Raw genomic sequence first — 17,018 nt, forward strand, 5'->3', positions numbered from 1 at the left:
ATTGTTGTTGTTCTGGGAGTGGGAGTTGTTTCTCTGGGTGTAGGTTTTAGTGGTTGGGGATGGTGTGTGCTCCATGAAAAAACCAACAATGAGGAGGATAGTCTTCTATCATTTTATGTACTAACCTTTTATATTTCAGCACTGTTGAAATTGCCTGGAACCCTTTTATGGTAATTATGTAGCCAGCCATGTAAAGTCCATTTCTGGACCTTCTCAGGTCCACTTGTTCCACATTCTCAAACTTGCTGAGGTATGCAGCCAAGCAAAATGCGCACAGCTCGGTTGGGTATTATAAATGTGTACGTGGGTTTTCCTCCTGTCCTAGTATTCGAGCTGTATCTTCACTCTCCTGTACTTCATCTCTGAAGAGTAGTAAGATATCCCACATGGCAAAGCCTCCCTCTGGTACTTGATAGTGGAACAAGAGGCATATTAGCTCTATGAAGTGGAGCCTCTCTTCTGAGGGTATTGGAAGTGGAGGAAATTACCGTATTGGGTGAGACTGTTTCTTTTTTCTTTTGCAGTTCTTGCATTTGGGCATCTCCAACTCCTGGTAGTAGAACTCAAATTGAAGGAGCGTTTAAAAAGGCAGAACTCTTCAATGATCATGACAATAGAGATGATGGGTACAATTAAACAAATTTAAACATAAATAAAAACAAATCCAACACAAAACACTGCAACTCAAGACTCCTTGCTCTACGTATCATATGTGTTGGATTTGTTTTTATTTATTTATGTTTTAAAGAGAAGTAAAACTCCTATTCCAAACCTGGGTAGCTTGAGCTCGTCAGCTCTGAAAGGCAGACTTATTTAAGGAAAACAACCCTAAAAGAAAATTTGTAGTGGATCCACATAGGTCGTTACTTTGACCAAATTCTGGCAAGTTCCTAGCAACTTCTGCACTTGCAACAATCTCCAGTCGTCCTGACTATGTCTTTACCATTGGATCCATTTTTTCTCTCTTCGCTTTCCCTTACCCTAAACAAATGACGCAATTGGCTAACGCGAACTAACATATGAACAATATTAGAGTTCAGAGAATACATTCACTTTCCCTTTCCTTTTATCATCGACTTTGCTATGCACATCGGAATTCAAATATGTCAAACAAAACAGACAAAATTAATTTAAATGGAATCATCAAACTCACAAGCTACTTTTGATTACATAAATTTCGTTCTGGAAGTAAATAAAGTCGTTTGTTTGTCTTATTGGGAGCGATGCTTCTAACATTACATTGGCTAAATGAATGTAGCCAGCCTCGACCCAACCAGGGGTTTCGGTCAGGCACCAGATCCACCCGGGGAGTAGAAGGAGGCTCCCAAAATGACGACTGACGTTGCCAGTCACATCAACTGAATCCACCAGCCCAAGGATTCCAGCAGCAGCAGCGACAGCACCTCCAGCTTCTTCCTACAGCTTTTCTTGCAACCTCGCCTGCAACCTCGCTTGCACCTCACACCTCTGATCTGCTACCTTACTCGTACCTTGTTCCTCTGGTCTGCAACCTTGCTTGCACCTGGATCCCTACCAACCGTCCGTTCCTTAACACTGATCCTCTGTTCTCAGTATCGTCCGTTCCTTAACACTGATCCTCCGTTCTCAGTGTTGTCCTTTCCTTAACACTGACGCCTATTTCTCAGTGTCATCCGTTCCTTAACACTGATCCCCGAGTTCTCAGTGTCCACTGTCCATTCTGGATCGCCCTGATGTCCAGCCGATCGTTCCAGACCCAGCGAGCAACCAGATCATACGATTTTTCGCTTCCTTTGCAAATAAAAGGTGAATCCTCGTCTTTAACCAAACAACCTGTGTCTGTCATTCTTCTTTGCCTTTTTTGCTGTTTATTTTTTGCCCGTGCCTACCTTGTTAGTTGTTAGGTCGATTGTCACTGGACAACCGGACCCACAACAAGTGGTGACCCCGATGTAATACTTGACACAGGCAAACAGCTGGCAGAGAAGATGGCTGAAAATACAGATGAACCCGAGATCAACTTATCAGCTCCTTTCATACAGCTTCCACTGTACAATGCAAGGAGTTGGTTCATCCATTTTGCAGCCAGGAAAGTCACACGTCAAGACACCAAATTTGCTTCAGTGGTACAAGCCCTTCCTGCGAAGTGGAAGCAGTGGAAGACATCCTCCCCAACACACCAGCCCAGCTCCCATACACCCAGCTTAAAGAAGCCATTCTCAAGCGTACAGGACCTTCGGATGAGGACCTTATTAGAGATCTATTCTCTAATGAGTCTCTGGGCAACAGAACACCATCCTATCTCCTACTTCTCATGAAAAGTCGCCTCAGAAACCACACCATGGCCGAACCCATCTTCCAAGGCCTATGAATGGATCGGTTACCATTGAACATTACTCAAGTTCTGGCTCTGGTGCCAGTAGACACACCTCTGGATATTGTGGCCGATTCTGCCGACAAAATTTATTCCCAGGGCCACCAGAGGGTCTACCAAGTCGAAACTCTCCCTCAAACCCCCATTTAATGCTTTAGCAAGGCGATAGCTCAGTTAAGAGCCGAGTTCCAAGACCTGAAATTCCCCCTACTCCAGAGGCGATGAAGTCTAGCACCACATACCCAGAATTGCAGCTGTACCTGCAGCTCAAGTTAGAGACGAAATAACAACTCAGACGAATGCTGGTACCATCAAAACTTTGGTAACCAAGCCCGCAAGTGCCGACCTCCCTCCATATACCAGAAAACCCAGGGAAATGAATGAACCAGCAGGCAGTGGCGATGACCCCTGTTGGTACAGAATCACATAGTCGTTTTTATGTGTGGAACCGAAACAATGGCCTAAAATTCCTAGTCGACACTGGTGCAGCCATCAGCGTAATACCACCCACCAACAAATCCACCTTGAAACCCACCCCATTTCAACTTCAGCCAGCAAATGGCTCTGTCATAGAAACCTACAGGAACAAGGAATTAACGCTCAATATCAACCTCAGGCATGACCTCAAGTGGTCATTCACCGTAGCTTGCTTGGTACTGATTTCTTAGCTTATTACAATTTGGCTGTTCACATGAAGATGAGGACCCTGTCCGACAACACAACATCTCTCAAGATTACAGGGACTCCATCACGTCTGAACTCAACTAGGATTAGCGTGGCAACACAGCATGACTCACACTATGCAGGAATTCTGAGTCGGTACAAGGACATTACCCAGCCTATTAAGCCTACCGACGCTGGCGAACATCAGACACAACACCATATCAAGACTGTTGGACAACCTGCATACTCACAGCTGTTGATATATGCTAAGAAGGTATTTGAGGAGATGTGGGTGGACAACATCATCCGTCCCTCAGACAATCCATGTGCCTCACCACTCCACCTGGTACCAAAATCCAATGGGGAATTCAGAGTCTGCGTGGACTATTGGAAACTCAACACATCCACTGTTCCTGACCAGTATCCCCTCCCACATATTCACGATTTTGCCTCGAGCTTGCAGAGGGCCCATATCTTCTCAAAAATAGACTTGACGAAGGCGTACTACCAAGTCCCAATCGCTCCAGAGGACATTCCAAAGACAGCAGTCACAACCCTTTTTGGACTGTTTGAATTTTTAAAAATGTCCTTCGGACTGTGTAATGCGGCCTAAACATTCCAGAGATTGATGGATGAAGTTCTCTGTGGTTTGCCATATGCCTTTGCATACATAGACATCTTAGTGCCCAGCAAAGATGCAGATGCCCACGAGAGACACCTAGAGGAAGTGTTTCACTGCCTGAAACATTATGGTCTTCAAATCAACCCCGACAAATGTGAATTTGGGGCCCCAACACATAGATTTTCTCGGACACCACACAGATACCCAGGGAATCACCCCACTTCTCGCTAAGATAGAAGCCATCCAGGATTTTCCAACACCTACATCCGTGAAGCAGCTGTGTCGTTTCTTGGGGATGGTAAATTTTTACCAACGATTCATCCCCGGATGCTCAGACCTCCTCACCTCCCTGATGAATCTCCTCCAGAGAAAAAACAAAGCCATCACCTTGGAGGGTAACCAAGTGAAGGCATTTCAAGCTGCAAAAGCTGCCCTAGCTAACTTTACCAAGTTGGTGCTTCTAAACGAGAACACACAGATGCAAATATACCTCACAAGATGCTTCAGATACTGGAGTGGAGCGGTGGTAGAACAAGAGTGTGGCAGCCAATGCAAACCCATCGCATTCTTTTCCACAAAGCTATCACTAGCTCAGTCAAGATACAGTACATTCTCAAAATAACTTCTGGCAATATATCTCGCCATCAGGCACTTTCAACACCTACTGGAAGGGCAGAACTTCACTGTCTTGACTGATCATAAACCACTGACAAGCTCTCTGTCAAACAACTCTGACAGGTATTCGGCTCATGAAATCAGACATCTGGACTACATCTCACAGTTCACCTCTGATATCCAATATGTCAAAGGAAATAACAACCCTGTTGCAGATGCTTTGTCCAGATCCAACATCAACACCTTAGAAGACAGCCCACTCAGCCAAGACCTAATAGCAGAGGCCCGGGGATACGATTCAACCCTCTCGGGAGTGTTAGCTAACACATCCCTGCAACAGAAAGAGTTTCCAGCCCCTTTCAACAGAACTGTATACTGCGATACAAAACTGGACCATCCCAGACCATACATACCTCCAGCACTTAGAAGGTAAATCTTTGACCACCTTCATGGATTGTCACATCCCAGCAAACGTGCTGCAGTCAAATTAATCGCTGATCATTTTGTGTAGCCCAACATGAATACTGACATTTGTGATTGGGTATCAACAGGCTTTGTGTGCCAGAAATGCAAGGTACACAGACACACGAAATCTCCACCAGGCACATTCAGCAACCCAGATGTATGCTTCAGCCACAGACTCTTCCTATGTGCCAGGATTATCAATACCTCCTTACCATGGTCAACCATTTTCCAGGTGGCCAGTAGCAGTGCCCATCAAAGATACCTCGGCTAAAACAGTAGCAAAAACTATCCTTCAAGAGTGAATTGCCATAATTGGTGTGCTCAGCATCATCACCACTGACCGAGGTGCACAGTTCCAATCTCTACTCTTCCAGGAATTCACTCAGCTACTCGGTGTAAAACACATCAAGACAACGGCTTATCATCCTTATGCCAATGGCCTCGTAGAAAGATTCCACCGGAAAATAAAGATCCCTGACCACGAAACACCCCACCGGCAACTGGGTAGATGAGCTTCCTCTGATACTTTTGTCAATCCGCAACTCACTTCAGGAAGACCTAGGTTATACTGCAGCGGAAATAGTCTTCAGCATGGCACTCTTACTATCCAGCCAATATTTTGAGGAAACTATTCCCGATCTCACATTCACGAATCTTTCACTCAGGAACTATGCCATAAAATGGCCCAAGTAAAGGACACACCACCCAGGCAACCGTCATCAACAGTCCACGTCCCACATCAGCTACAGGACTGTAAGTTCATCTTCATCCGAAATGATGCACTAAAGAGACCTCTGACACCAACATACCAGTCTTTAAGGTCTTGAAGAACTCAGAGAAGCATCTCACCATCGACTGAGGAAATCGAATAGACACCATTTCCATCGACAGAGCGAAGCCAGTCTTTCTGGAAAAAACACCACCATGGACAGAACTCGTCTCGACCCACCCAGACGTCACATCTGTCCTATCAACCATGCCGTCACAGTCAGCACATCAAGAAGTACATCCAACTCCAGAATCCCAAGCAAATACAAAACCTATCAATCAATTATCTAGGGAGAGGGTCTTGTCGCGGTTTCAAAATCACCGCCTCCAATTTTTCTCTTTCTCTCCACTCTCGCTGTTCTCTTCGCCTTCCCTTACCCTAAACAAAGGAAGTGATTGGCTAACACAAGCTAACATATGAACAATATGAGAGTTCAGAGAATACATTCACCTTCCCTTTCTTTTTATCATCGACTTTGCTATGCACATCGGAATTCAAATATGTCAAACTAAACAGGCAATTTACTTTTTACTTTTTAGACAAAATTAATTTAAATGGAATCATCAGACTCACAAGCTACTTTTGATAGCATAAATTTAATTCTGGAAGTAATTAAAGTCGTTTGTTTGTCTTATTGGGAGCGATGTCTCTAACATCACACTGGCCAAATGAACATAGCCAGCCTCGGCCCAACCAGGAGTTTCGGCCGGGCGCCAGACCCGACTGGGGAGTAGGCGGAGGCTCCCGAAATGATGACAGACACTGCCAGTCACGTCGACCGAATTCACCAGCCCAAGGATTCCAGCAGCAGCAGTGACAGCAGCCATCTCAGCAGCTGTTCAAACAGCCCTTATCAGGGCTAAACAACCAGCCCTTATCAGGGCTAATAAGTTTTTTCACTAATGCGATTCACTATTGCTTGCCTCCTGAGACCCACCAGCAGCAAACTTCACTCCCAGACTTCAACGCTTCAAGCTCACTCCAGCAGTTTCCTGCTCATTCCCGCATCCTTTCCAGCCCTTGGTGCCTCCAGCTCGCTCCAGCACCTCCAGCTTCCTCCTGCAGTTTTCCTGCAACCTCGCCTGCACCTCACTCCTCCAGCCTGCAACTTCGCTTGCACCTTGCTCCTCCAGACTGCAAACTCACACCTCTGGTCTGCTATCTCACTTGCACTGTGTTCCTCTGGTCTTCAACCTTGCTTGCACCTGGCTCCCTACCGACCTTAACACTGTTTCTCCGTTCTCAGTGTCGTCCATTCCTTAACACTGATACTGCATTCTCAGTGTCGTCCGTTCCTTAACACTGATACTGCATTCTCAGTGTCGTCCATTCCTTAACACTGATTCTCCGTTCTTAATGTTGTCCATTCCTTAACATTGACCCCTACGTTCTCAGTGTCGTCCATTCCTTAACACTGACCCACGTGTTGTCAGTGTCCACCGTCCGTTCCGGATCGCCCTGACGTCCAGCCGATCATTTCAGACCGAGTGAACAATCTTGAACCACGCTACATCTAGAGTACCTGTTCCAGACCTCCAGACCTTAGCCTCCAGTGACGTGCGACCTTCCAGATGACCAGCATCCAGATCATACGATCAGACAAACCCTCATCTTTAACCAAATAACCCGTGTCTGTCATTCTTCTTTGCCTTTTTTGCTGTTTTTTTTTGCCCATGTCTACCTTGTTAGTTGTTAGGTCGATTGTCACCGGACGACCGGCCCCACAACAACTGTGCAAGTTCTCTTCACTTTAAACTAATTCAATTCTTGATATTTTAGAAGTTGTAGGTCAACTACAGAACAAGTCCTGTGGTGGCGGGAGAGTGGCGCGTAGCAGGTCTGGATACACTGGCAGCCTCACTATGCAAACCTGTACACAGGCAGGCTATATGGTTGTCTTCCTTCTGATTGAAGCAGCAGAGGAACCCAGCAGACCCGTGAGTAACTTTAGGAATGCAATGCTCGCCGTCATAGCATGAGGAAGGGACTAGAAATGGTGTTCTGAAAATTGCCTGCATTATCACACCCGGGCAAGTTTATTGCAACTGACACGGATCCTGAATTCGAAAAACAAAATGACAAGCGATTACTTCACTTATCATAAGTACATGGAACACTGAAAACTGAATTCCCTACTTAATGGGACCAATGATTGTCTAATGACAATGCACTTACCGGTTTGGATGAGGAGTCACATCAGCATATATTCTCCCCTCATTCCAGAGCTGCTTGGACAGGCAGCGCCAGAGTATGAGAGGAAAGACGTACGTGACGCATGCCTCCACTCTCCCTTTTTAAGGAAAGTTTCCTTTGCTGCCAAGAGGCAACTGCGGCAATGACCTTTGACCGTACCTCCAACAAATTCTTTTCTAGCTGGAGACATAGTCCAAACCACACGCCAAGGATCTGCACTGGGCCATCCGTTCAGCTGAAAGGCGCTGGAAGGGTGGTGATCCTTCTCTATGCACCCAAAAGCAGACCGACTGATTTTCTGTGGTTGATTTTGGCCCCTTTAACCATTTTGTAGTGAGTGAATGCCTGTGTCACCTTTTCAATATCATGAAAGCATGAAACAAAAACGGTGACATCATCAGTGAATGTGGAGACTCTGGCTGGTGTTCCTCAAGGCAAAGCTATTCCATGGACTGAACTTGCCTTTCCACTACTATACTTGTGAATTAACGGCTCCAATGCAAAGACGTAGAGCAGGGAGGACAGCAGACAGCCCTGATGAACACACCATGATATTACAAAGGTTTCAAGCACTTTCCATTCACTTGTACCATGGATGTTGGCGAGCAGTACAGAACAGGGATCCATTTGCAGAAGTTCAGTTTAAAACCAGCGATCTCTCGAACCAATGCCAGAATGCGATGGTCGACTCTACTGAAAGCTTTTGACTGATCCAAATTGATCAGCATAGTCTCCTTGTCTTTTTCTATCCCTCCTTCTAGGATCATGTGGATCAGTTGCAGATTGCTCTGCATCGATCTTCCCATCACAGTGTAGTTCTGATCAGGTTCGACCAGATAGCCTGTAACAGTGTGCAGCCAATTGGCTAGGATCCTGGCCAAAATCTTAAACTCTGTGTTTAGCCTGTAGTCATTTCAGTCCATGTGGCTATTTTTGAGGGAAACAGTCCATAAATCATATTAGCAAATATGGGTGTGTTTGTATCATAAGAACGGTAGTTTAAAATAAGAATATTCAAAATGAGATTTGAGTCCTCGCCAGATGTGCTAAATTTCCCCACTAGGTATTGATGTTTATCTGCATCGCGCATAGAATCATGATGGGTTTTTTTACATCTTCCACAGATGGAGTTCCTTCCAACACGTGTTGAACTTGAGAAATTGAAGAGAAAAGTTCTGTGGCATTCTTGCCGATGCTGTTTTATGTCTAAATAAAATGTGCTTGTGTCTATATGTCCTGCAAGCTAAGAAGGAAAAACGAAAAGATACAAGATGGCGACTGTGGTCTTTTAATGCTCATGGTCTTGCACAGTTCTCAAAAAATCATGTCTCACATGTGATTTTTAGGTGCACCCAGTCACCATAAAAGTAAGTTGCCGGGGGGAGTAGGTGGAAGCATTCAGACCTGTGTACAGTGAACGTCATTGTGCGACTCATCAGATTTCTTGATACAACCTGTGCATAGTGAACTTTGTTGTGCGATTCATCAGACTTTTCCAATTTAAGCTATTTCAGCATTTTGTTACGTTATGGAGAGGTTCGACCTAAAACTGATTCCAGAGTGCGACGGCTCCTCCGCCAGTCTTTCTATAGTTGAGTGCTGGGAAAAGGCCGAGCATGGCTGCAGGCTATGCAAAATAAAGGGTCCAGCACTAGTCATCCCACTGAGGCTCACCAAAGGAGCACACGAGGGAGCATACATAGTTCCTTTTTTAAGTGTGCAGTGGTCGCATCACAATGTCATGTTCCTATGCGTTTTTCATATGCATGGGCGTTTCAAAATGGTGATCGCTGTGAAATGTTCCTGCCAATCGTTTAGTCTGGCTGGACATAGCGGGTTGCTACATCAAAATAAAAATGATATGCAAAAAATTGTTTTCTTTTTAGTTATCTTAATTATATTCATCTTAAAACGGTTAGAAAATTTGCGCTTACAAAAATGGCCACTACTTATAACATCAGGACTTACATTGCTTACTATCCAGAAAACTACCAGTTTGCGGTAAATTTAAATGCGATATTTGTTTTCAGCATACCTGGAAACTTGTTTATGTCATCATTTTAAAGGTGATTGTTAAGGTGGAAAGTAAGTAAAAATTTACGAAACGGTTTATTAATATTTAATTTTGTGTAGGATACTTTCATTAGTCATGATACATTCTTCGCAGGTATCAATTTTTCTTTTTTAATGGAGTGGGTGGGAAGGTCAGCACGGTATGTATTCGTTTTTCGCAATGTTATATCCTTTTGTTCTTCATCTTTCGTGTGTGTAACGGGACGGAGCACAGCAGCAGCAGCAGCGTACTATCCGTTCTGTTGTCATATAATGAATACTTGACAAGGGGGGGGTACGTTCGTCACGATATAATATTCTTGTTAATTGACTCCTTTTTTAGGAGCTAGTACTCGTCCATCAGACATGTAAAATTACATTAACGGGGAAACACATATTTTCTGGTAATTGGTAAAAATATAGTCGACGAGGATGAGATTCGAACTCACGCGGGGAGACCCCAATGGATTAGCAGTCCATCGCCTTAACCACTCGGCCACCTCGTCAATCGAGCTCTAGTTGTCATTCTCATACTAATATAATATACTTAGATTGCTGACGATTATATTAGAAATAATATTTATAATGATAATAATGTTATTATATTTGAAAATTTAAGAATAAGTATTATTTTGTTAACTCATATTTTTAATAAAGAAAATTCGATGATTTTTAAACTACGATATAAATTGAAAACAAAAAGCAGACTAGCAAGGGAGGTAATTCAACCTAAAAAGTTTGCATCGTAAATAATTAAAAAGTTTTAAAATACATTGTTGAGTTTAGAGTTTTCCAAATGGCACAGTTAAAAAATATAGGACCAGAAAGTGGCATCGTTAAAATGACACAAGTGAAAAGATGGGGAAAATGTCAGAAAGAAAAATCTTACAAGTTTATCAAAATCTTGCATGTAAAGGGAAAATATTAAGAATTTTCGTTAATAAACAAACGGTACCGTAAAACTTGGATTTAATTTGAAAACACCATAAAAAAATAGCACGACACCTTCTAGGCATGAGTACAGAGATTACATCGACATTAAAAAGTATCTCCCTAAAATAAATTCTAAAAAGAACACTATTTTGCGCGATAGAATTTTATGCTCGACACTGCCCGCCATCAATCACAATCAAGGATTCGTCTCACGTGAATAAAAGGCAACTATTTGAAATTTAAGAAAAAGTCTGCTTTTAATATTTTTAACATGTAAAAACACTTATTTTTGTTTATTTGAATATTTTGCCGATTTTATGTTTTTTAGTTTGTTTCAATTTTTTTTTTTTTTACACTTTTGAAAATTTGGGTTTGTCTGTACACATAGAATAGATTCAATAAAGTTGTCAAAAAACAAATATATAACAAATAAATATTGTCAAAGGCAAGATAAGTTACTTTTCTACCAAACTGGATATAATTTTCGTGTTTTTATTCAATTTAACATGTTTATTCAGCTTGAAAAACATACTGTGTTTACCGATGTATTGGAAAATTCAAAAATGGCGGCCGACTCTCTCTTTAACACGGTAAGTTTGGAAAAAGGTGTTATAAATAATAAACTAGACAAAATACTGTTAGATATTCGCTCAATATATGTTACCGTGACATAACTGGACATATATTCGGTGGTTTTTTAATAGCATTTTGTCTAGTTTATTATTTATAACACCTTTTCCCAAATTTACCGTGTTAAAGAGAGAGTCGGCCGCCATTTTGAATTTTCCAATACATCGGTAAACACTGCATGTTTTTCGAGCTGAATAAACATGTTACATTGAATAAAAAACACAAAAATATATCCAGTTTGGTAGAAAAGTAACTTATCTTGCCTTTGATAACATTTATTTGTTATATATTTGTTTTTGACAACTTTTTTGAATCTATGTGTACAGTAATACAAACCCCAAAATATATGTAGATTTCTGTGGCTAAAAACGAATCTGCAAACCGTTTCCGTCGCAAAAAAATAGTTTTCATGATATGAAGAAATTACTTTTTTGAAAAGTGGGTGATCACTTTTCCATATAAATTTAACTTAAAATGAGCACCCCCTTTCTGGCCACCTGAAAGAGAGAGGGGCAGTTTTTGCTAAAAAGATTTTTGTTTGATTTCTTTTGCATGGTGTTAACCCCTGAACTCTGAGACTATTTTCCATTTCACGCATGGCCATTTTGTATGCACAAGTGCGCGCATATGGTCGACCATATGCGCGCTTGCACATACAAAATGGCCACCTGTGATAACATATAGAATTACATGGTTTAATAGTTAGAAAACTACTTGTTTTTCGTCTAATTTTAATTTTTCGCCAATATTACACTGTGACAAGGCAGTTTGGTATGCGAGTGCAGATTTAACAGCCTTCGTTTATGCTCGCACGTAGCGTAAACAAAGGCTAGGCTGTGAAATGGAAAATAGTCCCAGAGTTAAGGGGTTAATACCATACAAACGGTAAATTTGAGACAGAAATGGTTACCATATTATTTTAAAGCACACGAAAACTATAAAAAACTATTTTTTTTTCTATACGAATGTGAGACGATAGCAGTGTCCGAAATCGCCATTAAAAATGTGTGATAAAAACTTGAATAATTAGACTTACTATCTTTCGAAGCTAAAACTAATTGAAAAATGTAATTTAAACCCTAATTTTTTTCAATAAAAGGAGCAAAGACCAAATTTAAAAATAATAACAGGTTTATTAGCAGAATATGTAATATTTGTTTTTTTTAATCGGTTTTCTTTAAAAAAGATTTCAAGAAAATCAACAATTTAATTTACTTTGAATATAATAAATATATATAAATTCCAAAAAATCACTTACCTATAAAAAATACTAATCAATGGGTACTTCCATTCTTCATTGTTAAAAATTTATCCATATTTATATTTTATATTCCATGTCCTTTTTAAATATAATACTTTTTTAAGCAAGGATTAAAAAAATACCACAATATCAGATGTTTACAACTGGAATAAAGGGGAGACAAACGTTTCCCTTTCTTCAAGTTGAAAACTTTGGTAGCCTGTAAGCGACAGAATTAATCTCCCTTTCTATTTCTGGCTGTAAACAAAAGTCAGTCAATATGGGCCATCGTAACTTGAAAAATGATCACATTTCACTTATCAGTTTTTGCTGTTTAAAAAAATTCCACTCGACCAATTTTACATTTTTTTTATTCTCTTAAAGAAATACATGATTTAATATATTTTAAATTCTTCTTTATGGGGTGACTTTTTTTTTTAAATCTAAAAAAAAAAACATTGAATGAAGCAGAAAAAATGTTGTAGGTATTCAATCTTTCAAGACAAAATTTTAAAAATGTGAGGTTTCACTTTAAAAAAAAATCAACATGGTTTTTGAACAAAAAAGGTTTTAAACTTTGATTTTACAGGTAAATTTGCACAAAACTATTCTTTTTTTTTTGTTTTAAATTAGATTATTTTATTTATTGATCTTTTATCTTCAATTTGTGATATATAAATCTGAGGTGAGAAAATTAATTATTTTCATTTTAATAGACATTTCAAAATGGGGCGAGGGTAAATTAAAAAAAAAACGTCTAGAATATTATATTCGGTTTATCGAAAAGAGCATAAAATTTCATGGTAAACCCGCAAATATTGTAAAAATTGGACCAATAGAAAAATTCGGATAGATTTTTAAATTGAAAAAAAATTAACTCGTAAAATTCAATTCATTTTATTATGTAGAAAAAATGGCTTCATGAGCACGCGCAGGCACTTTGTAAACACTGTTTTATTTAAAATAAAAAATAATATTTCTATTATTTTTCAAAAGACTTTAATAGTTTATTTTTGGAAGTATATTCCATAAAGAAATTAAACAAACCATTTTAAAAAGAGAAATTACGAGTTTTGTATATTTTATTTGCAGTTTTGTGTTAAGGGTGTCAAAAATTCTGACACACCTAGTGAGACGAGCCTTAAAGTAAAATAATACCGATTTTTTTTTGATTTTTTAATTTCGTCGTGTCTTTATTGAAAGATGAAAACAAAAAAAGAAATCGAAAAACCTTTTAGCTGATAAACACTAAAAAAAATGCCCCCTCTCCCAGGTGGCCAGAAAGTGGGTGCTCATCTTAAGTTAAATTTACATGGAAAAGTGATCACCCACTTTTCGAAAAAGTAATTTCTTCATATCATAAAAACTATACTTTTGTGATGGAAACGGTTTGCAGATTCGTTTTTAGACCACCGAAATCTACAAAAAAATATTTTGTTATATACAAACGTGAGACGGACCTTAATGTAAAATTTTACCCAGGTTTAACCCCCCCCTCCTCATATGTAACTGTAATTTAATTTAATATTATCATTATAACTTTTCTACCATTTAAAAGAAGAACCTTCAAATAAACTAGTTATATTTTTTTAATTTTTTTACGATGTATGAAAATAATGAAAATGCGAGACCAAAATTATGTGCACTTCTATACGATCAGAACGAATTTTTGTTGTTGATAAATGGAGTTTTCAGATAAAAACAATGGTTGCTATTGATATTTTTTTGTCAATTCTAATAAATTAAAATGTTAGCCTCCAAATTATGCAGTCGAAATTACTTGAATATTACTGAATTACAAGGCACTTCTGCATGACAGTGCCATGAGGCGACAGACAAGTTATCAACCCCTGTTCTTTAAATGAGAAATGACCGTTACCGGCCGTTTTGTGAACTTCAAATATTGTCTCCAAGAACGCAAAAGTATATAATAACGAAATAAATAACAGAAAAATATAGGAAAAGCGAAACATTTATTGCATAAAAAATATATAATTTTAATGTTTTAATATTATTTCTTTTAAATGAATGGTTTGTAAGTGAAAATAAAAACAAATGTTAAAAACATAGATTGTTTTTAGAATTATGTTTTTTTCTGTACGATTGAATAAAATGTAGCAACAATTATACTTTTTTGTTGTTTTTCACAATAAGATTGTATAAAAATATAGCAAAATATAATTTTAGCAAAATGTAGTAAAATATAATTTTAAAAACATGAAACATTTATAGAGAGAGGTTTAAGAATATATTTTTTTACACAAAGATTTGTTTGTTTGTTTTTTTTTTTCACAATAAGATTGTATAAACATATACCAAAATATACATTTTGGTTTGTCAATAGAGAAAAATATACTTTTAATATAGACGTTTTGGTATTATTTTAGAAAAAGCGTGAACTCGAAGTAATAGAAAAGAATATATTGTTTTTGTAGATTTCGGTGAAAAAGAATCTGAAAATCGTATCCGTCGCAAATTAATAGTTTCGGAGATTATTTTCTTTGTATAATCAGCTATAATGGCGTAAGTCAGTTGATTGCACGTGCGCACAGACGCCATTATGCTGCGCATTAGCTGTAGTCACGTGACATTTCACAAGCCGTATAAATACATGGCGGACATTTGGAATCATAAGAAATATTCTCATAAAATAAAAAAAAAGTTTTCACCTCATTTAATAGTAAAAATAATGCTATCAGTCACAACCGGTTTACAAAAAACATATTTTTACGGTTTTCGTTCTTTTTTTTGGGGGGGGGGGATATTCAATTATAGAAATTGTACAGCTTAACAGATGCTTCTGCAGTTTAATTACCCGTTTTTCCGTAAGTAACGTGCTGACATTCATCGAGCAGAGTACTGATTAATATTTCACAAACATTCTGTGTTTATATTGTCGGAATTTATCTTGCTTCCAGATAAATTTGACGCTAAAGTAACTAAGCTGAAAAAAAAATCATGAAACAAAATAGGGGGAGGGGGTAAAGAATAAAATATAAATGTCTTGCTTTGAAACGAAGAAGAAATTTTATTTACAATAAGTTGCAAATTTTTCCCTTTGCGGGCATTAAACTTAAGAAACGCCAAGGTAACATATTATGAAAAAAGTAACATGTAATGAAAAATTAACTACACTGGTTCTTATAAAGAAGTTGTGTGTATCCATGAACGAATACAACAATAATGTACAAAATAGTATCACACTCGCATATGAAATTAACAATTGAAAGCCAGTCAGGCACGTGCCTTTTTCTTTTTTTTGTTTAAAGTTCTTTTAGAATTTTCCTTCCCTCCATGTTGCATGCAAACCGTAGAGACACACATGCATTACAGGAGCAAGACCTCGTTGCTTGTCCGGATAGGAAATTCCATGATTCCTTGTCATGTAAAAAGGTATTTTCTTTAAATTCCACTCCTTGTAAAATAAATACGTGCAAAACCGCAGCCACGTAGTTAATTTTCAGAAGTCTGTCTTGTCACAGCTGGGTATTAATTTCTTGTCAGGTTTACTTCTTTGAAGGAGGCTCTTCTAAATTCATTTTTCAGCGCCGGGCAATGAACACGTTCACTCTCCACATCAGCAGAATTTCAAAAGAGGACGAAATACGTGCTGGGCTCGTGACGTCACCACAGAGCTAGCATTTCCCTTTTCTCCAAATTAAAGGGAGTTTCGTACAAACCGAAAATATACGAAACTAAAAATCGTAATGGATACAAAATACAAAAAATCATATATAAGAACCAGATAAACAATAATAGATGTAAACAGGGGGGATGCACCATTATTGGTACAAAAAAAAATTCCAACAATATCGACGGGGCAGAGGGGGGGGCCGGTGGGGGCAGTGCTTCAGCATGTTACTCACGGAAAAACGTGTAATTGTTTTTGTAAACCGCTCATGAAAACTTAATTTTTTAGATCAATTAAAAAGCATTAAAAACTACGCAAAAAATAAACCACATTTAAAAACTTTCTTATTTAAAAAAAATTACTAAAAATTTCTTCGCAATGTGAGAAGTCACTTTACGCTCGTGCACACACGAACACAAGAACCAAAATTCCGTAAACAAATACAATGATGCATTGTTGTATTTACTTTTTACTTACGGAAACTAATAAAATGATAATTTTAAAAATAAATGTGAGTTCTCTTTGGTTTGTGGGTATGCATAATCAGACGATTTACGCCATTATAGCTGATTATACAAAGAAAATAATCCCTTAGAAAAATATCAATATCTCCAAAACTATTAATTTGCGATGGATACGGTTTTCAGATTCTTTTTCAACACACCGAAATCTGCAAGAAAAATATTTTGTTTTCTACTAATTTCTAAAATTTTACCAAAGTTTTTATTTATTTATTTAGAAAAATTTATAGAAATTTATTAATAATATTGTTTTTTTTTTTTTTTTTCAATGAGTGATACAATTTATCGACCCCCTGTTCGACTGATGCACACCCTCTATCGGCTGTTCTAG

The 17,018-nt window shown here is 38.6% G+C and overlaps 1 protein-coding gene and 1 non-coding gene across 2 annotated transcripts in view; one reads left to right on the forward strand and one right to left on the reverse strand.

Moving 5' to 3' along the window:
• LOC145297680 (uncharacterized) overlaps positions 1-17,018 on the forward strand; it is a 156,498-nt gene that overhangs the window by 8,759 nt on the left and 130,721 nt on the right. The window lies entirely within an intron of this gene.
• On the reverse strand, positions 10,157-10,238 carry Trnas-gcu (transfer RNA serine (anticodon GCU)). Its single transcript has one exon. It is a non-coding gene; the product is annotated as a tRNA-Ser (tRNA).

The sequence above is a fragment of the Euprymna scolopes genome, chromosome 18 (assembly GCF_053919585.1).
Source record: "Euprymna scolopes isolate OS-2025 chromosome 18, ASM5391958v1, whole genome shotgun sequence".
In the NCBI taxonomy this organism is placed as follows: Eukaryota; Metazoa; Mollusca; class Cephalopoda; order Sepiida; family Sepiolidae; genus Euprymna; species Euprymna scolopes.